Genomic DNA, 26,180 nt, shown 5'->3' with positions numbered 1-26,180 from the left:
CCTGACGTCTTCTCCTCAGGCCCCCGCCTCTCCTGAGCACTAGACTCTCACTTGCGGCTGTTTACTGGTAATTTCCACACGGATGTCCCAGAGGCACTCTGAACTCACTACATCCCAAACCAAATTCGTTCTCATCCCTCAAATTAAAACCATCCTTCCTTCCGCAGTTCCCTTCTCAACACACAGCACCATCGTCATTCACTCATCGCCTGGTTCAGAGGCTCGGGGATCACCCCCAGCCTCCTTCCCCTCTGCCTCCCACTTATAATTGGTTATCAGATTTGGTGCATTATTCTTCCTAATTAGCTCTCAAATGCAGACTCCATCTCCCAGAGGCCCAGGCCCTCATCGTTTCTCACCTAGATTCCACAATTATCTCCTCGCCGCTTTCCCTGTCTTCTGCCTTGATCCCCTGAAAACCAGGAATCACATCTCTGCCAGACTGAAGTTTCTAAAATGCATGTCTGGTCTTATCACACCCCTGCTTATTATCCATCAAGATAAAACCCAAACTCCCCAGCCCATCCTTCATGATCTGGCCTCATCCCCAAACAGGCCCCCACTTTAGCACATACCCCCAGAAAAGCCCTCAGCACTAATCATGTCTTTCTACTTGTATCCACGTCGTTCCCTCCGCCTAGGACACTCTATTCAACAAACGACCTCTACTTCTCCTTCAAAACACTTACAGAATGTCACCTCCTCCTGCAGTCCACCAGGTCCTCCTTAGCATGCCTCCGCTTCCGAACATCATCGTGCTGAACTGAAGTAATGTCTTGTCTATCAGTTTCCCTGGGAAATAGGAGGCTCTCTGAGAGCTGGGGCCGTGGCGATCATCTCTGTGTCCCAGAACCCAGCACAGTGACTCGACTTAGCTGGGGCTCCATACATTTTAGCTAACTATAGAGCTTCCTAAAATCAGACATGAAAAATCAGAGGATTCTAATTAATGTGGGCCATTTATGTAATTGTTGCTGAAATAGGAAACCGGAACATATGAGCTCCCGCCTCTAGGGGGTATATAGGACCTTCCCTGTCCTACCTATGGAATCTTTGTGAATGATTCTTTCATTAAGTAGAACCAGTCAGTGATGAAATGTGTCACTGTTATAAGCGATGGAGCAAGAAGGTGGGGGGGAGGGAGGTGCCCAAGAGGCAAAAGGGAGAGGAACCCTAAATCCTACTTAATCACAGGATTTGCATTATTCCCCCACATTCTCAGCTTCTTCCTCGCCCCCCCCCCCACCTCCTCCCTGCTTCTCTCCATCTAAAATCATTCCCAGGGAACTGAAACCCTAGCTCATATCAAACACACTTAGTGTTGTCCAACAGCAAATTCCTGAAACAAACCAGCCAAAGGGGCATGTGGACAGAGAGGGGGAACAGTCCATTGCTCCTGAGTGAGCACGTGGATGTCTGTGAGCTCCACAGAAGTGGCAAGTTCTGTCCCCATTGCAAGTGGCGCTGGGCTATGCTCTCGGTGACTTGAAGAGAAAGAAGAGCTCTTGGCAAAATAGCTGTTCCATTTCCCGCTCCTGGTGCCTGGAGCCCACCATTATGCCTCCAAGGTGGCCATAATGTCACACAAACTCGGGTGTTACCAGCAGAGCCAATGCAACCTAGCTGCTGCCTCAGTGAGGTGTTAGGTCCTCCGACACCATCATGTCCCAGCCTGACTGCTGACCACACCCAGCTCCAGTCACACACACACACACACACACACACACACACACACACACCCAGGCCATGACCACTGAGCACCAGGAGCGCACCTTCCTTCGCTGCTCACCACCCTTAGAGCTTTCCTGAAGCTCATTGGGCTAACTCCACCTATTGGTCTGACTCCAAGGCGGCCCTCAGCAGGACCCTCCCAGGCCCAGGGGCCCCACAGGGTGAGAGCAAATTAGAGGGAAGAGTCAGTCCCTGGAACAGGAGATGAGAAGTGCAAGCTGGCTGCTGCAGAGAAGCCACCGCCTCCCCACTGGTGTCTCGTCTTATTTAACAGGAGAAGTCCCCAGAGCAGGGTCCTTAACTTCTCAAGGCGCAGCCGGCAGGCAGGAGCACTCAGAAAATGTTAAGTGAAATCTCTAAGAGGTCCCACTGAAAGCCCGTCAGTCTCCAGGGCTGAGGAAAGCCTTCAGACCAGAGTGGGATCTTCAGCCACAAGGGCAACAGCCGGGAATGCTCCCCTTCCACTCCCCACCCCTCCTGGGCGCTCAGATGGGATCGGCAGCAGGGGCAGCAGAGCCATTCTGTGGCCTTTGATGCTGTCTTGAGAGTAAAGGGAGGGGAGGGCAGGGCCTCTTACATCTACTTTGATGACTGTGCCCAGCGGGGGGGGACCATGTGGCAATGAGCTACCCCTCTTCCCCACTTCCCCCAACCCCAGCTACAGCACTCATAAGCACCATGAACTGGCAGGAAGTGAAGTCCCGGCTCCTAGCACAGCCTCCCCTGTGAGGTGGGAAGTGGGGGGCATGAAGCAGAGGGGAGCAATGCTGCTTTCTTGAGAGCAGCTGTGAATCTTGGCGGGGATCAGATCTGAGACAGTGACCTCATCAGCTGCCCCATCAACCAGTCAACTGTGGAGCCTTCTGATCATAGTCCCCCCCTAATGAGGGACAGCCTAGCGGTGACCTCAGGCTTCTCAATCTGGTCTCCCCGGACCACCTCACCCGGAATCACCCCACCCACACCTGCTCTAACACCCCCTCCACAGCTCCGGGGCCCCTGGCTTGTCTCCCCAGTGAGCATGGTAGATGTTGTTCACTGCTACGTCCCTACCCAGCTTCTAGCGCAGGGCCAGCACCTAGTAGAGGACTAGAAAAGGCATGTTGGTTGACTGAGCAATGTGACATGCGGATAGGCAGAGAAGGCAAAGGGAGCATGACGAGATCACCCTGTGACCTGACTTCTGACTGTCCCCTCCCCTTTCCTGGCTCAAATAAGCACCCACAGTGTGCCAGGCACTGAAGGAAACACAGGACCACCACCAACTCAGGGAGATTGGGCATAAACATACAAAGAGCCAAACAACAAAATAAGATAAGAAGAGGTATCACAAGACAGAATATAATAAAGGAGGCAAAGAGACATGAAAGGCCAAGCATCAAGGAGGAAGGGACCGTAGTGAGCTGCTCGCTGCTGGAAAAGGCATCACAGAGGAGGAGGGATCTCATCTGAACCTTGAATGGGGTTGGGAAGCACATGGATTTGAACACCCCAACAAGCTCTTAGAAAGCATTCCAGGTGAAGATCATGGCTAAGCACAGGCACGGAGGTGGGAAGCCAAGATCTGGGGCCGGAGTGTGGGCCAATCTGACCCCAGCCCTGCCTGGGGTTTCTCAGGGTAGGAGGAGTGGAAGATCAAGCCAGAGCACTGATGTGGGGCTAAACATGAACACTAGGCAAGTGGCAAGCTTGATCCCAAAGGTCAATGATGATGGAAACCAGGGAACAGGCAATTAACCAGCCAGACCCTGGTTTCCCAAACTACCCCAGCTCTTCTGGTTTCAGAAGAAAAGCACAAGTGAAGGACTAGGGTCTGGGCCTTCAAGAGAAGTGGGCATGATGTCCACAAATCAATAAGAAAATGGCAGACATCCCAGGAGGAAAATGAGTGGAAACGGAAGTGGGAACTTTAAAAAAGGATATCCAAATGGCCAGTTGGGAAAGAGCTCATCTTTTTCAGGCATCAGGGACATGTATGTTGGAATTGAAAGGAGACACCATCAACACCCACCAGACTGGCTAAAATACAAAGACAGAAAGTTTTAAGTGTTGGCAACAGAGCATCAGCGATCCGCCGTCATCGCTGGTGGGAGTGCAAATTGGCAAGATCGTTTTGTGAAAAAAAAATTGTTAATGTTTATTTATTTTTGAGAGAGAGAAAGAGCGGGCATGAGAAGGACAGAGAGAGAAAGGGAGACAACAGAATCCAAAGCAGGCTCCAGGCTCTGAGCTGTCAGCACAGAGCCTGATGCGGGGCTCGAACCCACAAACCGGGAGATCATGACCTGAACTGAAGTGGGACGCTTAACTGCCTGAGCCACCCAGGCACCCTGGCAAGAGCATTTTGGAAAATGCACAGCCTTCAGTGACAAAACAAAACACACATGGACCCCATGACTCAGCAAGAGAATGTGTTTATCAAAAGGCATACAGAAGTACATTCATGGCAGCCTCTTCATCATAGCCCCAGACTAAAAACTACCTAAATGTCATTAACAATAGAATGGACAAATAAATTGAGGTACATTGTCATAATAGAGTGTGACACAGCCATGAGAGGAAACAAACTCCAGGTACAGACAATAACATGGTTAATGTCACAAACAACGTGAAGTGGAAAAAGACAGTCAAAAGGTGAGTGCATTTTGAAAAGTATTATTCCAGGTTGAAGACAAATCTATAGCGCTAGAAGCCATGGCTGGGGAAATGAGGCGTTTCTCATTCCGCTGGTATCGCCTCCTCCCTCTGGGGAGCTGGCGATGTGTCTCTCCATCTGGCCGCAGGTAACAGAGGTGCATTCGGTTTGTGAATTCCATCCAACTATACACTTACGATTTGTGCACTTTCCTCTGTTTATGTTATATTTAAGTCAATGGCTTTTAAAAAGAGAGCATATGCAGAACTTTGTCCACAGGAATTTGTCCCTGAGTATCGCCACTCCTACTTGCCCCTTGCCTGATACAATGGATCTCAGTTGGTAGTGAAAACTTCCTCTGGCCCCTCCTAAACTTAACATGTTTCTTGACATGTTGCAGAGCTGATCCTCTGTCCCCAAGCTATGATGTTCTTACAAAGCTCTCCATCCTGGCTGACCCACTTCTAACTGGCTCGCCTGCTCCTGGCATTGACACCCAAACCCTCCCTCCGGCACCCCAGACACCCTTCAGGAAACAGCGTTTGAGTAGGGGTAGGGTTGGCGGTGACTTGCTCAAAAGGTATATTAGGAATAGTAATGTCGCAGTGGGCTGGGGGTGGGGTTAGGGGGTGACCAGGAGCCCAGCCATGCCAGGACACCAGTCTAGAGAGGATGAGGGCAGCAGCGTGAAGGCCGCAGAGGCTGGGAAGGGAGAAGCCTCCTGGGGGCGTCCCATCTTGCCAGGGAGGGAGACCCGGCCCTCGGCAGAATCAAGCTCTGGGCATTCAGCCTTCCTCTGGCAAACTCACCTGCTGAGGAAGTAACTGCCTGAACAAACAGTATTTTTACCTCCTAAGGAGTAAAATAAACTAAAATAGAGCCATTTCCCATTCACCTGGCTGGCTGGGTACAGCCTGTTTACAGGTTATGAGAAACAGAAGGGGGGTGTGCTGAGAAAAATCTGATCTGCACCAGTGCCCACCTTCCATTCCAGGCCCCCATCCCAACACCGCACTGCTCACACCAACAGGAATGCCACTAGCAATGCAGAGAATCAATGGAATTTAATTATTCAGACCCAGGCATCCAGGAGCTTTAAACATACCCATTCTTTCTTCTGTATTTCTGAAGTCACCATCATTCTAGAAACACACAGCTTCAGCTCTCCTGCTACTGCGGGCACTTTGTGGTCCTTGACCCTCCATGGCTCCTTTCCCATATATCTCTCCCCATCACCCACCCCCCACACACAAAGGCATGCTCAGGAGGGAGAGAGAGGAAAGTTTGGGGGAACTGTACCCTTCGAAGCTGGTATCCGGGTGAGATCCCCACATTATTCCTTGTTAATGCTCTGTTGCAAAATACACTGAGTGTTTTATTTCAATCCACACTGATGCATATTTCAGGGCGAATTTCCTATTGCCTGTCACAGCTCAGGGGAAAAATGAATGCACATTTCCCCAGCTCCATTAGCTAGGGAAACAGGCTCACAGTGCTAGCAGGCATGTTCCTCACAAGTGAGGTAAGGGAATGAGATCACTGGGAAATAGTCCCATGGGGTCCGAGCATGGGGTACACAGGTGCACAAGGTCTCTCCCTCCTGGGGGTGTGTGCCAGGGGCACCCCTGGGGCAGGGCCAGGCACATCCGACAGAGAGGGGATCAGCCCACGGGGACCTGACCCTGGCCTTCATTAGTGCTGTGGTCACAGCCAGGCACATCCACCAGAGAGGGCAACAGCTCAGGGGGACTTGACCCTGGCCTCCATTGGTGCTGTGGTCCACAGCTGTTCCCTGTTGCCTTTCTCTGTCTTCTCTTTGTCACCCTTACTTTAGACAGACAGATAGGGTCTCAAGAAAAACAGTGAGGCCACCACTTCTCTCTTTTGTGATGGTGGAGTCCTGATGCCTGTCTCTGCTGGCCTGAGAAAGCAAAGGCATGGTCTGGGGCAGGGGCTGCCCACTTCCAGGTTCCCAAAGGAGCCAAGGGCAAGTTATCCTGACACCCACTCCCTGAACTCTGCTGGGCGTGGGCAGGCAGAGACGTCCTGCTCCAACCAATCCCTTTGTCCACCACCCTGTAGGGCCACCGTTCCTAAGAAGTCCCCAACCCTAGCTTCCTGTCTCTCTCTCTCTCTCTTTCTCTCTCTCTCTCTCTCTCTTTTTAAGTCTATTTATTTTGAGAGAGTGCACAAGCACGGGAGGGGCACAGGGAGAGAATCCTAAGCAAGCTCCTCACTGTCAGGGCAGAGCCTGACTCAGAAGCCAAGAGATCATGACCTGAGCTGAAATCAAGACTCAGACACTTGACCAACTGAGCCACCCAGGCGCCCCAAGCTTCCTGTCTCTCATCACGCTCTCCAGGCCATCCCTTGTGTCCTGCCAGAGTGAAACTCTGGAGTGTACATCTTCTCCCTCACCTGCATCCTTCCTACTGAGCATTCCCAGCCTTTCTGAGGGTGGCTGCCACCTGTCCCCCTCCAGCCTCATCTCTCCCTGCCCTCCTCCCAGTATTTGTGCCCTCCTCCCCAGCTCTGAAAATCCCTTCAGGAAACTTCCCACCTCCAAGTCTCCGTTCTTGTGATTCCCTCTGTTTGAAATGACAATCTTCCTTTTGTCTATCTGGAAAATGCCCACTGTTTCTTCTAGCACCAGCTCAGCCTTCTAATTTATGAAGTCCTCCCTGAGTCCCTTCAGTATAACTGACAGCTCCCTCCCTCATCCCACTGTACCTTATAATTTTATCTTAGCACTTAACCTTTCTACACTGAGATTACGTGTTGATATTCCTGGACGGTAAGCCCATGGAGGGCAGGGGCTGTGTCATCACTAAGCATCTTTGTTTCCCCAGCACGCAGCAGAGCGCCTGGCCCTTGGTGGGCCAGTAAAATGCTTGCCAACAGAATGAGTGAGACCTCCCAGACCACAGTGTGGTGTGTTTCCAATGTAAGTGGCCTCCTCTGGGGGGTCGTCAGGCCCACCCCAGAGCAGCCCTTGGCTCCCTCACCCTCCTTAAACTCCAAAAGCCTGTACTGCATAGCTGCCAGCCACCTGACGCCGAGTGCCCCATCTGCATGACAGGTTTGTGTTGCTGTCTCTTGTCGTCTCCTTCACCCCCGTGGGAGTTCAGTCTGAATCTCTACCATGTCACCCAGATGCAGGGAGGAGCCCTTGGTGCTGCAAAGACTAGCCTTGGGCTGGGCGTGTAGTAGACCTTCAGCTGAGCTTGAAAACTCAGTGAAGGAGGGAGCTCTGTGAGTGGGGGTCTCCCCCTGACCGGGCACTGGAGAGGGAGCCCTGCAATGGTAGCTCCAAAGGCACATGTGGCTCTGAGAAGGAGGGGGGCTGTTTCCTGTGAGACACAGCCTTGTTTGTTTCTTTTCTTAAAGAATAGATCCTCTTCCACACCATTAATATTTCTCTCTGGGGACCCGAGGCACGCAAGCTCTCCTTTTCCTCCCCTGCACCTGCCTATCTGCCAAGTCCTTTGCGTCTAACACTGACCTGAAGCTAAAAGAAGCAAGAATAGTCTTTCCAGCCATCACAGTTCTGAGGGCATATTAATGGAATAGGGACAGTGCCCCAGATGGCAGCGTGGGCCTGCTCCGTGCTGCCGCCCATCTGGTCAGCCGGGGCCCCTCTGGCAGCAGAGGCCAAGAAAACAGAGATAACTTCCTCGCAGGCGAGTGCCTGGCTCCCTGGTCACTGGTGTTCCCTATACTCAGGGGCTGGATTTCAAAGCAAAACACCAAACACGCTTCCATACTCCCATTGCATGTGAACTCTGGCCTGCTGAGCCTCAGTTTCCCCAGATGTAAAATGGGCAAACGCAATCTGCCTTGGTGATGTCACTCCTTTCCCTCTACCCCTAGTGTTAGAAGGGTGAAATTAAAGGAGGTGGTAAAAGCCCACTGAGGTTTTCACTCACTCCTTAGCAAAGATGACCCTGTCATTGTAACACTCTGGATGGCTCCAGTGGGAGGACACCATCAAGGGTCTCCGTGAGGCAGGGAACAGTCCTGCCAAATGTTCTGATTTGGCCTCCTGGACAGCGCCCAGGTATCGAGCGAAGAAATGTGTCAAGTTGGAAATGAGAGATAGCTACAGAGGGATTTGGCTCTAACCCCAAAATCCTGAATTGCATTTTCCCCTCTGTTAAGCAACCATTACTCATCCATCTCCCACGCCTGTGATGTTACATGAGACCTTGGAGGGAGAGAACTGCAGACCCAAAGAACAAGAGGATACACTGGGCTGCAGCAGGAGGGCATGGGATTAGAAGCCGGAAGAACTTCCTGAAGGAGGGGGAGCCTGTGAGGCTTGGAAATGGATGGCCAGAGGCACGGGCCCCATCTCTCTCCTCAGGGTCTTTCAGAACTCAGGAGCACGGGCTGAGGTAGGCTGTTCATCTTACAGCTGTGTCCTCAGGCGGCCCCTCGTCCAGCTTCTGGTGGTGGTGGGAGACATGGGGACAGAGGAAGTTCAGGTGGGAGTCTGAATCTGGGGGTTCTACTTGGGGTCTGGAGCCTCACAGAAGGTTCAGTGCCCCTGGGAGCAGCTCCAGGAACCAGGCCCCCACTGCAAATCTGGCCAGTCTCCTCCCTGAATTCCTAGCTCTGGTATTCTCAAGGGGCTTACTCCCCTCCCTGCTGAGCTGATCGGAAGGAGCACTTCCCCAGCGCGCGCGCGCACACACACACACACACACTCACATCATCCCATCCCCCATCAGGGACCAGCCAGCCTTCTTGGCACAGCTGCTCGTGGCTGTAATTCTATGTAATTCTATCCCGGGATCCCCATGACATCATTCCCACATGGTCAGTGGGGAAGGGGAGGAGGGGACAAGGTGGAGATGGGATGGGGAGAAAGGGCCAAGAGACTTGCCACTGTAGACACACTTCTGAGGAGAGACATTGTGGGAGGAGCCCAGCTCCACAACTCCAGAGCTGTACAATCTTAGGCAAACCATTTAACTCTGTGGAGCATTCTCCCTCATCTGCCTAATAGGGCCATGCTACAGGGTTGTTTTAAGTACCCAAGGGGCAGGGAACATTGTGAGAGAGGAGGGCTTCCCCCCATCCTCTGTCTTCCATTGGCATCCCACTATCCCCTCTCAGATTCCCCAGGCATTGCATGCAGCCCCTTTGCTTACCCCTAACCATCCTCTCTGTAATTCACCAACATTCTAACGTTGGACAGCGTAGTCACCCCATAAAGCAGGCAAGTTCAGAATAAATGACTATGGGCCCCTGCCCCTGCCCCTGCAAAAGTACACTGAGAAAGTTGCTCCACAGGACCCTCTGCACAAGATTCACTTCTCTTTGGGGAAGTGTCCCCATGCACATGATTCTGAGAGCCAGGGAAACCCAGGAGTCCCACACCTACCAGGAGGGCAGCATGAAACATCTGATTAGACAAACCTGCCATGGTCCCTGCTGAATATTTCATACAAGAGCAATGATCCATTAGTCACCATCAATTATTCATCCTCATCAGGGCCAGTGCCAGGGACACAGCAGGGGAGCAGCTGGAGCTGGGACCCGCACCCACTCTACCTCCACTCCCCCTCGAAGGCAACCAGAAATCTCTCTCATCCCCCCACCTGCCTAGGGTCCTACTGAGCACCCACCTCTAAAAAGTGTGCATGGGTAGTCAGATGGGTATCACCCCACCGAACAGATGGCCAGCAAGTCACAGGCGAAGCTGAGACTGCAATGCATGAGCCTCGCAGTAAGGATTTCCAAGAAATGAGAAATAGGCACTCTCTCTTTATCAAGTTCAATAAGCATATGTGGCAGCAGGTTGATGTTGCAGAGGTGGCTGGGCCAAAGGTGCTGGGCTCTGTGTCTCTTATAAAGACTCCTACTGCAGGGCCAGCTCTGGCCCCATTCTAAAGGTCTCCTTTCTTCAAAGGAAATCACAGACTCATGGATTCTCAGAGTTGAAGAGAAAAGGCCCTCAAGACCAAGCCATCCATGTGACAGGAGCCCTTCCAGCAACACAACAGTTGAATGGTACCCTGGCCTCTGCTGAAATGTACCTAAGGACAAGGTGCTTGTGTCTCCCAAGGAAAGCCACTGAGTGTTTGGACAGTTCTAATCCTTCAACATTCATTCCGTAAATATTTACTGAGTATCTTCCATGTGCCAGGCACCGACTGAGACACTAGATTTACACCCAAAACAGACCAAATTCTTGCTCAGTTTGAACTGTCTTGAGGTGCCTGGATAGCTCAGTTGGTTGAGCATCTGACTCTTGATTTTGGCTCAGATCATGATCCCAGTGTCATGGCATTGAGCCCCACGTCAGCCTCCACACTGAGCGTGGAACCTTCTCAAGATTCTCTCTCTCTCTCTCTCTCTCTCTCTCTCTCTGCCCTTCTCCCCTACACATAGCCTCTCTGTCTCTCTCAAAAAAATTAAATAAAATAATTTTTTTTTAAATAAAATAAATTGTTTAAAGAACCGTCTTCCTAACAGTGGACCAAAATTGTTCTCTGTGTATCTTGTGCTCTCTGGGTCTGGTAGATGAGAAGTAAAATCAATTCTCTTTAAGACCAAAGCCATGGGCTCACTGCAGTTAAGACTGTGGGCCCAGCTTGCTCTTCCAGGCTGGTCTTGCACCCCCAAACCACCTCCCTTCTTGGGCAATGGTTTTCAGGACTTGGACCTCAGCAATGGGTACTCTTGGTGCTAGTGCTTTAAGCCCCCAATTCTCCCTCCCCCAACAAGAATATTGTACCCACACATGCAAACACCAGTCTTCCCTGCTAAGTAAGAGACTTGCTCCATCTCTCCCTGACCCCAACTCCACTCCCAAGAATGGGTTTTGCCCACTGGTAAGACAGACAGTGAACCACCCACTGTTAAAAATGACATAGGAAAGCACTGCCTTAAATATGTTCCTCAAACAGCCTTCGCCATGCCTGGAATTCCACCATTATTTATCCAGCCTTTTTTTGGGTAGGCATCACTGCCTATTCAATATGCAGATGCCTTTTTGTTGGGAGGAGTGCCGTGTTCAGCAGAGGAGCAGTTTGAATCTGTGCCTGGGGCTGCAGAATAAGACATACTGCACTGTTTTCAGGGCTAGGGGAAGGGAGATGAGGTAAGGAGGCCTGGAAGAGTGGCGAAGACTGGGTAGCATAGGACACCTGTAGGCACTTGACATCTCTAAGGGGAGAAGAACCCAAAGAAGAAATAAGAGGTAACCTGAATATTACCTGGAATTTCCCTTTTGTGTTAGGTAAGTTATGGAGAGTTCCAAGTGATCCCACCCAATAAGTAGAGCCTGAGTTGCCTCTCTCCTCACCCAAAGGATGACAGTTACACATTCTCCCCAACGCTAAGTGCCCTGGACAGGGAAACAAGGAGTGTTTGGATTATCAGTTCAGTGAAACATATAGTGGTCAAAGAAGAAATGTAGATGTGGGGAAGATGAGAAAGAAGGAACTGGAGAATAGAAAAGAAGAGCTTCTTTTCCCTACAGGATTTTCTGGGGCCTGCAAGCAGAGGGAGGACCCCATCCAGAAAAACCAAGAGGCTGAAAATGTGGTGCAGCCCTTCTACAGGCACATAAGGACACAGCCATGGTCTGGCACTCCATCTTCCCTTCCACAATCACAGGCTCCCCCAGTCCTCAGAGCTCTGAAGAGCCTCCAGTCTTTGCCCACCCTACACCCCCACTGGGCCCCATGCCAGTCCCTGCAGCCATTCCTCCTCCTCCTGTTGCATGAGGAGCTCCCACTGCAGCTCCCACTGCAGCCCAATCCTCCCACAAGTGAGGGAGGGGCTCAGCTCTAACACCCTGCTGACCTGCCAATACAGAGAAGCCTGGATTCTTCACTCTCATTCCTACATAGCCCCCTCCCCTCCAGGGATGCCTAATCAATCAGCTCCAGCTTCATTTCAGTACTCTATCTTCGGTTAAGTTTCATGTGACTAACTGCACCATGCCACAAAAGCCCTCCCTTCCCACCAACCCAGGACAGATTTTGCCTATGAGTAGAGTGGGCGATGAGGTATCTGGAATAACAAATATTACAGGGAAGATGCCACTGTGCTAAACATTTCAGCAAGCTGGAGGGAGATGCACGCCACTGAGTTTGGGAGACCACAGCTGGATTCCAGGACCTGAGGTCATATTCCTATTATCACCTACGAGCTAAACTGGCCCTCCCCTAACCTAGGTTATGTGTGTCAAAACTACTTGGAAAGACTTCCTGCAAAAGATGATTATAGACAGTCAGGCTCATAGCATATTTGGAGTTCATCCTTGTCATTTTATAGAGTAAAAAGTGGGATTCAGGAAGAAGAGGTGGTTTGGCTATGGCCTTGCAGTCAGTAAAAAGTGGTAACAATTCTCCACAACACCAGTTTTCTTCTCATCCCATCCTCTATCTCCAAAACTGGAAAGTCAGGACTTTGACTAAGTAAGTGCAAAGCGGAAAGAGAACTCGCGGCTGCTCTGTCCGTGGTGCTGAAACTCTCGCCTCTATCATTGTAAACATGTTACGGGGGATTTGGGAGGAAGTTGATAATATAATCCAGGAGGCCATTTACATGAAGGAGTCAGAGACTAATTCCAAAGGCATAAACAGGCATATGAGCTTGGGAAAGGGGACAGTGTACTATCCCTACCCCTTACCTCTTTTCATCACCTTGAACAGGGTATGGCCCCCTGATTCTAAGACACTGAGATACAGGTCCTTTCAGAGAAGTTAAAAGTGAGAAAACAACATGACTGATACTGGCAAGCTTCAAAGTTTCCACGGGGAAACTTTCTAAGAAGGAAGTCACCAGAAGGGAAGGCCAAGAGAAATTTGGAAAATATGTAGACTAATAAGAGAGTCTTTAGAAGATGTGGGGTGATTTTGAAAGGTTCTGACATAAACCTAGAGGTTGGGTATCAGGACTTTTAAATGTCATACCTCCAAAGTCCAGAATTATGACTGTGTCCCTTCTGTGCTTCCTTGGAATCAAATGGGGGATGGAGGGATTAAAAAAAAATGCACTGTCAGGATTGCGTTAAAAAGGGGTTGAGTTTAGCCTGAGCCCCAAACTGGAGTCCATACTGAAAAAATCTAGAAGCTATATTCTTCACAAGATCCTTGGATCTTTACTGTCTTCAATAGCGAGGCTGAGGGGTGCCTGGGTGGCTCAGTCAGTTGAGCCTCTGACGTCAGCTCAGGTCATGATCTCATGGTTCATGGGTTCAAGCCCCATGTCAGTCTCTGTGCTGGCTGCCATCTCAGAGCCTGGAGCTTGTTTCAGATTCTGTGTCTCCCTCTCTCTCTGACCCTCCCCTGCTCACACTGTCTCTCTCTCTCTCTCTCTCTCAGAAATAAATAAAACATTGGAAAAAAAATAGTGAGGCTCAATGATAGTGGCTTGTTGGCAAAGCAAATGTTCAGCATATATGAATGGACCACATACAAAGGAGCTGTTTTAGGGGTGCATGGCTGGTTCAGTCAGTAGAGCATGCAACTCTTGACCTCAGGGGTCATGAGTTCAAGCCTGGCATTGACCATAGACCCTACTTAAAACAAAACAAAATAAAACAAAACAAAACAAACAAACAAAGGGTTGTTTAAGCAAGGGATGCACAGCATCCTGAATTTAAATGGACAGCCCCTGTGCTTGCTTTGGCAGCACATATACTAAAATTGAAATGATACAGAGAAGAATAGCATGGCCCCTGCACAAGGATGACATGCAAATTCCATGGACAGGCCACATAGTAGCAGGCTCTGCATATTCTGCTGCAAGTTTGACTCTCATAAGCGAAGTCTCCTGATGCTGAGTTCACACACACACACACACACACACACACACACACACACACACACACATCATCATCATCATCATCATCATCACCATCATCACCATCATCATCCCTTACCTCAAGATATCATCCTAACACTGATAAAGAAGAGACTTTCATTCTCCCAAACCCTATTATGTTCAGCATTACTTTCTTCCTCTTCCTCCTCCCCACCCTCCTCCTCCTCTCCCTTTTTCCTCCCACACTGTAATACACTCACTGAATACAAGTCAACTATAACAACTGTGCACAGAAGTTAACTGTCTCCAGCATGTCTATATCCACACTCATAAACCCTGGGATAGAGAGAATCTTGGTAGTCAATCTATATTTTATAAATATCTACCCTGTCTCAGACTTTCTTTTTTTAAATGTTTGTTTGTTTGGAGAGCAGGGGAGGACAGAGAGAGAGAAAGAGAGAGAGAGAATCCCAAGCAGGCTTCACACTGTCAGCATGAAGCCCAACGTGGGGCTCAGCCCCACGAACCATGAGATCATGACCTGAGCTGAAATCAAGAGTCAGATGCTTAACCAACTGAGCCACCCAGGCACCCCAGAGACTGTCTTCTCTTTGGAGATCTTGCCATCTGTTTAGTCTTCTGTCACAATGTCTAACCACACTTACTGTTAAGAAATTCCTCTTTGTGTCTACCTGAAATCCTTCATGCTCTAGGTTGCCTTTCTGACATCATGAATCATTAAAGATGCAGAGCATCTTCCTCAGTGGGAGTGGGGAGCAGGGTTTCATTGGACCTTCTGTAATCTGCAGGCAGACACATGCATGACTGCAATACTCCCCTACCTTCATACACACGGAGAACCTGTGACCATGGGTAATAATGACAAAGTCCAAGGACACAAAGAATCCTGGAGATGGCATCTGATCCATCCCCTGGTTTTTGAGATAGGATTGCCTCAGGGTCCCCTGAGAAGGCCTGGGCTACCCAATCCCATGCCCTCAAGAAGCCCATCTCCAGCCCTTGTTTCTGGGTCTGAAACATAAAGCACCCTGGACTCCCTTAGCCCCCAAACCCAGCCTTATATTGCCAGCAACTAATACACTTCTCAGAAGCCATATTTATATTACAGCAGGACAAGAGAGCAAAGGTGTAATTGGGCTCGATTTGATTGAGTGTGACAATTGCAGTTAGCCACATGTGTCATTGAGAGATGTGAACTGGGGATAGTTTATGCTCAAAAACTCATTTCCAGGAAGACCTGACATCTTCCTCTCACAGTCATCCAGACAGCGCTGACATTAGTGGCAATGGAAGGAGAGATCCATGGACTCGTCTGAGGGAGAGACCTCATAAGGTCATCTATCCACTCCTGCCTCCACTGCCACACAAGCGCTCCCTCAGAAAAGCTTTTTCCCTGCTTTTCTGGAACATCTATCTGACAGTCTCTCTTCATCCCCTTGATCGCCTACCACAGGGCTCAGTGCAACAAGCAAGAAAGTGCTGCCTAATGTCTAACTAACTAAACCCTGGTGGCTTCAGTTTCCGACCCTTGCTCTACTCCTGCCCGTGGTGCAGTGACAGCAGCCTTCTCTTCTTATGTCTCCATCTTTGATTCCAGCTACTCTGTGGACACACCTGCCATGCTCACTCCTCCATTTGTGATGTCAAAGAACCATGGTCCCCTGGCTCTGGGCTTGTTCTCTGTCTTTCTGCTGATCACTGGAATCAGTGGCCAAGGAGCCATCTCATCCCTGTTTCTGAATTCTTTGCCCAGTCTCCAGGGGAAGAACTACAGTTTGGCCTTTGAAAGCCTCTAATGCTTTTCTGGGACTCCAAGAAGGGACCACAAGGATTTCTAGTCAAATATCTCCAATTTACAGAGGAGTGAACAAATACAAAGAGGGGAAAATTACAAGCTCGGGGTCACCAGGGGAATTAGAGGCAGAGTTAGACACTCCTTTGCCTTCTCCAACCCAGAGCCTGCCTCCCAGCTCCCTGGCAATGCCAGGGAGTGACCTGAAGTCCCAAGAGAAGGCCAGGAGTGCCTAGGGCTCCTCCACAGTTCGTGAATCATGGTGGGCACATACCCATGATTCCCACCCAGCTAGGTGCCCCAATTGTAAACCATAGGAGCACTGAGCTCTTTTTTACTTCATGTCAATTATGATAATTGTAATTCAATAATCAATTGTGTGTTTCTTGTCTTCAGTGTCCTTCTTCCCTCAGACTATAAAGGTCACGAGGGCAGGGACTGTCTGCCTTGTCGTCATCACCACTGCAGCTTGTGCATGAATGGTTGTTGCATGAATGAGTGACTGAATAAATAAATGAATGAATGGAAGCCTGTGAAGGGGTGACCTATGTGACCCCTGTAATGCTAGGGGTCCCAGCTTCTTGCCCTGGCTCTAACACCGAGGAGAGGCAATGTCACAGCTGTTCTTTCTATACAGAATTGGGACATAGAAAAGAATCTTGTCACTCTGAGGTACACTTGAAGCAGTCCTTTGCTTCAGGTGAGCCTGTCACCTTAAGTCACCGGTGAAAATATTTATTGAGTCTATGTGCTCTCTTATCCATCTCTCTTCCCGCCCCCACCTCCCCCACACCACCTCTGTCACTAAGGCAGTGACTGGTGTCCCAAGCCCTGGCCCCAGACACGCCATCTCATTCACCTTCCCATCAAGCCTCCTGCCTTTGAGCACCACAGCCCCCTGATCAATGCTGCTTCCAGAAAGGTCTAAGCTAATAGTCACAGCCAAGCAGGCTTCGCCTGCATTAGCTCCTAATCACAGATGGCAGCTGCCACGGGGCCTGGAAAGGCAGCAATAGTTATAAGAGAAACCATGGGTCCAAAGTGTGCAAGGAGACCACACAGCGGCCACGCCCCCAAGCCAAACCCCAGCGTAGGACGCTGCCCAGAGCAGTTCTGAGCCGAGAAGGGAAGTGGCATGTGGTGGGAAAAAGAGACCACATGTCACCTGGAGAAGTCTTCTCCAACCTGAAGAGAGGTCTAAGATCCCATTTCATTCTCAATTTCCAAGGAATGTGAGAGGGAGGCCCCACTGCCCACAGGCAACCTGCCAAGAGCTGTGTGTATACGTGGTAGGTTTGCATCTGTGTGTTTATGTGAAGTTGTGAATTTTCCCTATTCTGAGCCAAGTGCTCTGGGGTTTCACAAACCCCAGACAAGAAGGAAATGCTCTCTGAAAGTAGGGCAATGGGATGGACCCTGGGAGCGGCTGTTTTGGGAATCTGTCTAGCTTGTGAAAGGCCAGAGCTCTGTGGCCCACACTGAAAGTCCTGGGGGTACCAACCTGTCCTATGGAGGCTGCCCTATCCTGTGTGTGAACTTCCAAATTTACTGTTGACCTCTCCCTGCCCACTGGCCGCCAAGCCCAGGGTCGGTTTCTAATACATCTTCTGGGTAGAGAGGAAGAGCCACAGGAAGACAAATACATTCATGGGGCTGAGAGGGTGGAGAATCAGAGACCCAATTCCTGCTTTAGCTCAATGACCCCACAGGACAGTGTCCAAGGTCCAATGAGCTCCCCCTCCCGGGAAAGGACAAACTGCTCAAGTGACATCAGGGAGGCCTCCACCTTTTACTAAGTCTCGGTCTTTCCCCATTCCTGGTCTGCGATGGGCAGCCCAGGATAGGTGAGCCGGGGAAGGAGCGATGTGCCAGGAGAATCAATTACCCAGCTGTGCGGCTGCTGAAGAGCTGAGAGACGAGTGTTCTCTGTCAGGCCAGATGTGCATGTGCAGACACCTGACCTCGTCTGAAGGTGGCTATTCCACTGTCCTGCAGAGCCTCCTTGCCCTGCCCTCCACTTGTCCTCCCAGAATGAACCAACCACATTCCCTCAGTGCCCAAGCCACAAAAGCCACAGAAGAGACAATGAAGACTGCTTGTTCTTCCTGAAGGAGAAGCAGCTACCTCCCGGCCTCTAAGATCAGGGTGCTAACTCTTAATTACAACAGGCAGCTGTCCAGGAAGACAGAGCCCATAACTCTGCCTCTGGCTCGCACTTCTCTGTGGCTGCGGGACCGTATACATTGAGCCCCAGACTCACCTGGCAGGAGGTAGCAAAGGATAAATTATAAGAGGAAATGGGTCCTCGGTACAGGAAGAATATGGTTAGACACAAAGAACTTCCTCACTCTTAGGGGTTCCTGTTAAAGACTGATTTTCCTTCCCACCAGGTGGTCCTTGGAAGGCCTGTCCAATAGGAGCTTTAAGTCCCCTACACAAGATAGGAAAGCACTGGCGGTCCTCATTTGTGAGATTTCACTTCTGAAAGGGACTGAGATCCAGGTTTCCTCTGTCTCCTCAGAGTTGTGTGGACAGAACCAGTGCCCACACTCCACCAGCACAACCGGTTCTAGATAGAGGCCTGTGAATAGCCACCTGTGCAGACATCTATCACAGTGCTGCCTGACCACCCTCCACCACCAGCCACAGTTGTGCAGCCTGGGGGACTGTGGCCCTGGGGCCAGACAGAGTCTGGATGTTGATGCTGCTGCCCACTGGCCGTGTGACCTTGGAGACATTTACTTTACCTTTCTGAAACTCACTGTTTTCACCTATAAAGGAGGTGACATATCACAAGCTCTAAAACAAGAATGGCTTTCTGCGTCCTCATTTCTTCACAAAGAACATTAAAAAGACATGCACTCCTCTCAACTATAGCCAAAACATGGAAAGAGCCTAAGTGTCCATCAACAGACGAATGGATCAAGAAGATGTGGTTCATCTATACAATGGAATACTACATGGCAATGAGAAAGAATGAAATCTGGCCATGTGTACCAACATGGATGGAACTTGAGGGTGTTATGCTGAGTGAAATAAGTCAGGCAGAGAAGGACAGATACCAAATGTTTGCACATATAGGAGAATTAGGAGGAACTTAACAGAGGACCGTGGGGGAGAAGAAGGGGGGAAATAGTGGGTGAGAGGGAGGCAAACCATGAGAGATTCTTGAATGTTGAGAACAAACTGAGGACTGATGGGTATGGGGGAGAGGGGAAGGGAGGTGATGGGAATGGAGGAGGGCACTTGTGGGGATGAGCACTAGGTGTTATATGGAAACCAATTTGACAATAAACTATTTAGAAAAAAAAAAAGATGTGCACTCAAGAGTGAGGATTGAATAAAATGTATAATCTTTGCTACTTCATTAAAGAAAGTCTTAAGTGAAACTGGCATTTATTTGTCTATTTATTTATTTAGCAGCTGCATGGTGCGGAAGGATCTCACGATTAGAATGGTTTGGTGCCCTGCCTCGATCCACACTAAGGTACCAGCAGTTCAACCCATTGCTTCAGGACCATCACTGCCAACACATTAAAAATGGCAAATAACTGGGGCGCCTGGGTGGCTTAGTCGGTTAAGCGTCCGACTTTTGCTTAGGTCATGGTCTCGTGGTTTGTGGGTTCGAGCCCCGCGTCGGGCTCTGTGCTGACTGCCAGCTCAGAGCCTGGAGCCTATTTCAGAGTCTGTGTCTCCCTCTCTCTCTGACCCTCCCCTGCTCACGTTGTCTCTCTCTCTCTCCTAGAAATAAATAAAAATTTTTTTAAAAAAAGTTTAAAAAAAAATAGCAAATAACTTTAGGATTATTCTGAAAATAGTTTTGACCTGGGGCGCCTGGGTGGCTTAGTCGGTTAAGCGTCCGACTTTCACTTAGGTCATGATCTCGCGGTTCGTGGGTTCGAGCCCTGCATCAGGCTCTGTGCTGACTGCCAGCTCAGAGCCTGGAGGCTGTTTCAGAGTCTGTGACTCCCTCTCTCTCTGACCCTCCCCTGCTCACGTTGTCTCTCTCTTTCTCTCTCTCTCTCTCTCCTAGAAATAAATAAAACATTAAAAAAATGTTGAAAATAGTTTTGACCTTATGGCTCCCCCCTGAGCAATTTCTGGGGGCTCCCAGGGGTCCACAGACCACTTTGAGAACTGCTGTTCTAGGACATCTCGTGGAATCTTCCCATGGGCCATATCCCTTGTGTGTTACTGTCTCCATTTTCTGATGAGAACCCTGAAGCTCAGACAGTGTAAGTAACTTGCCCAGACACAGGCAGAAAGTGGCGGTGTGATTTAAACCTAGGCCATTTGACGCCCTGCCGCACGCATGTTGTTTCGGTTACACCCTGCAGAACACGCTACTGTGGGGGCATGGACCCAGGGGGTGTTGGGCATTTTCTCTCCGCCTCCCCCAACACCTCTCCTCCCCATGCCTTGGGGATTCACCGTCTTTATCCCCAGGGAAGGCTAAGGACACCTCCTAGCCTCCACAGTGGTGAGGATCTGGCTCTGTTGCTGTCTGTTACCCCCGGGCACCCCCGCTACTCTCCCACCAGCAGGAGGCCTGCCAGGGCTGGGGGCTGGGGTCTCCCTGGGAAGCCTCTGACCCTGGGGGGCTGAGCTAACAATCGCGGGCTCAGCCCTCACGTCTCCCCTGCCTCCTAGAGCAGCAAGTGCAGTTCCCAGCATCAAAGAGCTAATCCAATTTCTCCATTGTGCTTCCCCCATTCACTTCCTGCGATGCCAGGACTGATCTGGAACCAGGGCAGCTTTATTAAAGTGATGCCTTTTCCTCCTCATGAGAGAGTCAAGCTGGGAGAGGGAGCCCTCTTACCTCCCCTCCGTTAACTCCATGTTTCCCGTTAACCCCAATCCTAGCCACAGCCGCCCTGTGTTTCCTGGGGTTTATCTCTAACTTTCCTTGGCTCCTAGGGGTGAGGCTGAATTTCAGCTCCCACGTTTGTTTCCCCAGGATCTCAGAGCACTTAATCACTAGCTTCTTGCTCATCCTCCATGCAGACAGGATGGAACGCAGAAACCCAAAGGCTCTGGTGTCTAATCTCAGACCCCCATCATTGGACTCGTGACTTTGGTCCGTGTCAGTTGGCACAACAAGGGACCCATGGCTAACAACGAAAATGGGGAGCCAAGCAGCCCCACAGAGGATCGGGATAAAGGGCTGTGTGTTTACTAAATATGCTTTTCTCCAAATAAACACAGGAGATGAGACACAAGGAGGGTCCTCAGAGACCTCTACCATCCATAGCCCATGCCCTCTCCCCAGAACACCCTCACGCCACCTGTCAGGCTCTCCTCCTCTCCAAGAAGTCAGGGGATATGAAGTTGGGCTAAAGCAGAAAAAGCTAAGGTTAGGCATCAGAAAGGAATTCTTTTCTATAAATGGCATAAAAGCTTCCTCCCCAATCACTTCGAGGAACAAGAAACTAAAGGATCGTGTAGAAGGCAGGAGTGAGCCTCCTTGGTTTGGCCGCAGTCACCTCCTGCATCTGCAGCGGGCTGATGGGTCTCGACCCCACTTCGTCTCCCCTTCAGGTCATGTCTTCAGCTGACCTGGTATGGAAAGGGTTAAGCTCCTCCCCGCCACCCCATCCACCCATCCTCAGGCTAAGAGGCCCCTTGTCCCATTCCTCCATTCTTTTCAGTTTCCTTGTCTTCCTACTGCCAAGCTCACAGTTAAAACCACTTACAGTCAATATTAAAATGAATGGAATAATAGTAATGGGTGAATGTCACCTCCAACTGCAATATTCTCTAATTGCTAAATTCCAGAGCTACTGCATCAGCCCAGTTATGGGCAGCCCTGCAAGGGGTCTCCATGGCCTGAGCACTCCTTGTCCCACCCAGAAGCACCCAGTCCTCACAAATGCCCTGACTCACCGCTCAGCCACTGTCCTACCCCAGTCCCAACTGTCCAGTGATGAGGCCCTTGGGTTTCCAGGTTTCTTTGCAGAGGGAGGAAGTGAAGAAGGCCCCAAGGACTCGGGAAATCTGGTCCTGGCAGGCGGCTATCCTGGGGTTGGGGAGCTCTGGGTGCCCAGTCACCATGCACCCAGACATCACAAATGATCTTGGCCACAGAGCTCTGCTCTAGGTGCTTAGGGGGGACCCAGCAGAGGAGGAGCCCCATGCTCAGACTTTGGGAGGCTCCCAGGCTAATGGAGGATATGTGGTCATTCTGAGCTCCCTTTTAATCCCTCGTGCCTTGTACAGAACAGGTGCTCAATCCATCTGAATTGAAAGTGGAAGGAAAAGGAGGAAAGGAGGAAATCAGGAACAGCGAGCTCCGGGCCAGATGGTGCTTGGACTCCAGTGCCCCTGCATGCGAAGATTGGGTACTGGGCTCTAAGTCCACAGGGGTCTTGACTTCTCAAGCCTGGACTCTCTGAGAAGAGAAGCATTCAGATGCCAACTAGACACGCACACATGTACACGTGCCTATGTTTTGCTGGGCTTCAGAAGAAAACTCTACTGAAATGGGAACCTGCAGAGGCTTTGGGTGCTGATGATGCCAGCACCCCATTCAGATAATGCTGTCTGAGGCTGGGGGCAGATTCCCCAGGTGCCCCATCATGTGCTCTGCTCCGCCCACCATGGCTCTTTCCTCCTCACTTCAGAGCAGGTGCTCCTGAATGCCTAAGCCCTTACGGCGAGTCCCAAGGAAACCCAAAACCAGACAGGGGGAGTTGATTCCATTTCTCCAAAGGACCACTGCCTCCATTTGTAAAACTGTGCTACCTGATTTTAATTACTGGTTATACTCAAAGCATTGATGACAATGAGGACCCCTGCCCATGTCAGCCAGCTCCACACTCTCGACAGAGCTGGTGAGAGGGAACTGGGGAGGGGAGGCTCACTGGAGAGGAGAAGTTCTGACCAATCAGCAACTGGAAAGACCCCCAAAGTGCCTACGATCTGGGTTTGAGACCTTGCTCTTATCTGTTGATGGTGCAAGGTGTTTTTTTTTTTTTAACATTTATTCATTTTTGAGATAGAGAGACAGAGCATGAGCTGGGGAGGGGCAGAGAAAGAGGGAGACACAGAATCTGAAACAGGTTCCAAGCCCTGAGCTGTCAGCACAGAGCCCAACGTGAGGCTCGAACCCACAGACCGCAAGATCATGACCTGAGCCAAAGTCGGACGCTCAACCGACTGAGCCATCCAGGCGCCCCGATGGTGCAAGGTTTTAAACCAGTCACGTAACTTCTCTGCGCCTTTGCCTCCTTGTTATAACATGGGACTGTGATGGCTGCTCTGGGGCCTGTGTGGTACTGAGGCCCGCAGGGAGGAGAGACAAAAAAGCTTTATTACGGAAAGGGGAGATCAAGGGGGGAGCTTGAAAAAGAAGCAGACTCAGTGGGTGACGGCAGTGCTGCCTGGCACCTGGTCGCTCCATTCTGGCTATGCCATTTCTTATGCCTGCTGGTGAGCACTGCCTATAGCCAACGCTGAAATCCTGAGGCCTCAGAAAAAATGGTCAAAAAAGGGCCTCTCCTGACTTGACAGCAGCAGGGCTGTCCTCTTCTTTTCTTGTCCCTGACCCCCACTTTGGGAGCTGCTTGGTAGCACCAAACCCTGCAAGTTTCAGTGGCTATTATAACGGAATAAACAACTCATAGCCTACTTCCCTAAAATTCAGCCTCCCCATCCCTGGCATTCGGTCATATGGTCTCCTGACCAGACAGGTGGGGAAGTCTGTCCTAGTCTGGAAATTATCCAGGGAGGAAGCTTTTAGAACACCTCTTGCATACCATGTATTTGGGGCATCCTTCCTGATGTTTAATTTTAGACCCCTTGCTGAAGCTGAGACTTCTTTGTGTCGGGGGAGAGGGGTGGGGATGGGGACAGGTGGGAGGTGCTGGCAGCCAGGTGCTCCCTGCAGCCAAGTCACAATGATTGGTCAGGTCTCTCTAGGCTCGGATCCAAATGTACCCATCACTCTGGCTACTACCCTGAACTATCAGTTCCAGCGATGAAAATGAAGTACTGCTGAGACAAATCTTTCCCAGAAATTAAGCTTTGACAAAATACGGCTTTGTCAGGCATAAAAAACTGCCTAAAAGTCAGAGGGAGGTAATACTGGAATGGCCACAGAAGTTATAGCAGTTCCTTCCTTTGAGTTTTTAAGATTAACAGAGGTGGAAAGTGTTCCCCCCAGTGGGGAAACCCAAGAAAGAGTCTTACCAAAAAATAATAAAAATAAAAATACAATAAAATAAAAATAAAATAAAATAGAGTCTTGTCTGTGGGCAGGGAAAGGGCTAGGAGGGCCCGTAGGCAACATAATAATGATGGAAAACACTTACATGGTCTTGACCATGTGGTGGGTGCTGTTCTAAACCCTTTACAGGAATTAATTCATTTAATCCTCACCAAATACAACCTATGTCATAGATATGAATTTTATCTCCACTCTACAGATGGGCAGACTGAAAAACAAAATTTGGTTAACTTGCCCAAAGTCAGAGTGAGTGACAGAACCAGGAGGGACCCAGGCAATGTGGCCAGAGTCACTATACTGGCTCTAGGGCTTGACATTTCACTGGTTAAACTATGTTATTCATCACAGACTCCCTCTCCCCATGAGAACATAGGACTGGCATCTCTGACCTGGCAGAGGTTGAATAATCAATTCATTGCATGTATGATGATTATTCAGGTATGGAATTTAGGGTTGTATCTGTTCAATGGGCAATAGTAATTGTTATAATTTATTGAACGCTTACTACCCTGTGGGGTAAGTATTATTACCTCTGATTTACAGATAAAACCTTCTAGACCTGGTCACGTCACCCCCATTGCACGGTCTTGAAACATCCTGTATGTCTTCCCAACAGTTGTTGCAATTGTGATAAATTACGTATGCAATTGTCTGTTTAATTCCGTGTGTTATTCACTAGATTGTAAGTGCCGTGGGGGTGGGAACCAGGTCTGTTTTGTTCCCAACTGAATCTCCACTGCCTAACATAACCCTGGCACAGAGCAGAGTCTCAAAAGCTAATAGTTGAATGAATGTAGAAACTGATGTTCAGGCTTCACATCCTGCTGCAGCCATTGCCACAACCATGCGCCGAAACGATAAAGGCAGAATCAGCGGCCGCCGCCATGGGAAGAGACTGGAGATGAGGAGGATGGGAGTCCCATGGCACCACCCAGGCTTCTGGGCCCTCCCCACCCCTGGCCAACAGAAAGCCTGGTGACCCCCGTCAGCACCAAACTGGAATCCACCCACATGTGCACCATCAGTCAAATAGATAAAGAAGCTGCTCTGTGTGCATGCAATGGGATACCACATTGCAACGAAAATAAACGCTGCCACAGGCAACCTGGCTGAATCTCACAAGCACGATGTTGAGGGAAAGGAGCCAGACAGAAAAGAACGCAGACTCTCTTCACCGAGGTCCTCCAGGATCAAGGAGACCAATGATTCCATCACTGCTGAGTCTCCCACCTCCTTCCCCAGGGCAAAGGCCCAATTCAGGGTGGGGGGTCTAGGCCCCAGATGCGGCCCATATGGTCATGGTTGGCTGGAGGCCAGTACAGAACCTCCTTTTCCTGGACCAGGCCATGGGGGTCCTTCAAGGGGAGGCTTTCACAAGAGCAGAGAAATCCTCAAAGGCTCAAAAGTTGGTCTCTTACTAAAAATACCTGCCCACCCAAGAATGGCCCCCAAGTTATGGAAGACAAATCCAACCGTCCTGTCTGCCGACACTGCCAGAAAGGGCCACTGTCGATATGAGGACCTCTGTGCCTTCTACCACCCAGGCGTCAATGGGCCTCCTCCGTGAGACTCTGCCTTCCCATCCAGACTGGAAGGAGCCCTCTGTGACCTAGCGGCCATATATTTCCCTGTGGCCCTGTGATGGCTACTGTGAGGCTGTTCCACTCACCACCCTCCAGTCAGTGACACCCACCCCCATGTGTCACCTCCCCATTTGGGGTCCAGAGTTGTGTCTCATCACTGGTGCCCAGTGTGTGGTCTTTCTTCTGATCCAACCTCCAGAGACTGGCGTTCAGGACACCATCTTTGCTCCCTTCAACTGCCTCCAGGATCCTCTTCTCCCTTGCCAACTGACTGCTGAGCAGGAAACGACTTTGGTGCTGTTTCTCGTGCATCTGTTGACCCAGCCTCCAGCACTGCCCTCGATTCCTGAGAGCCCTGGAGCAGTTTCTTACCATTCCCTTCTAGCTGCTTAAGTCCTTCTTTATGTGACA

At 50.2% G+C, this 26,180-nt stretch overlaps 1 non-coding gene and 1 pseudogene across 1 annotated transcript; both read left to right on the top strand.

Annotated features, from left to right (window-relative positions):
* LOC144238215 (proline-rich protein 3-like) overlaps window positions 1–25,944 on the top strand; it is a 61,464-nt pseudogene extending 35,520 nt beyond the window's left edge.
* On the top strand, window positions 14,002–14,108 carry LOC144238337 (U6 spliceosomal RNA). Its single transcript, XR_013337087.1, has one exon. It is a non-coding gene; the product is annotated as a U6 spliceosomal RNA (small nuclear RNA).
* Window positions 25,945–26,180: the final 236 nt, after the last annotated feature.

Source organism: Crocuta crocuta, unplaced genomic scaffold, assembly GCF_008692635.1.
Source record: "Crocuta crocuta isolate KB4526 unplaced genomic scaffold, BGI_CrCroc_1.0 scaffold318, whole genome shotgun sequence".
Classification (NCBI taxonomy): domain Eukaryota; kingdom Metazoa; phylum Chordata; class Mammalia; order Carnivora; family Hyaenidae; genus Crocuta; species Crocuta crocuta.
This window is presented reverse-complemented; position numbering and strand designations above follow the sequence as displayed.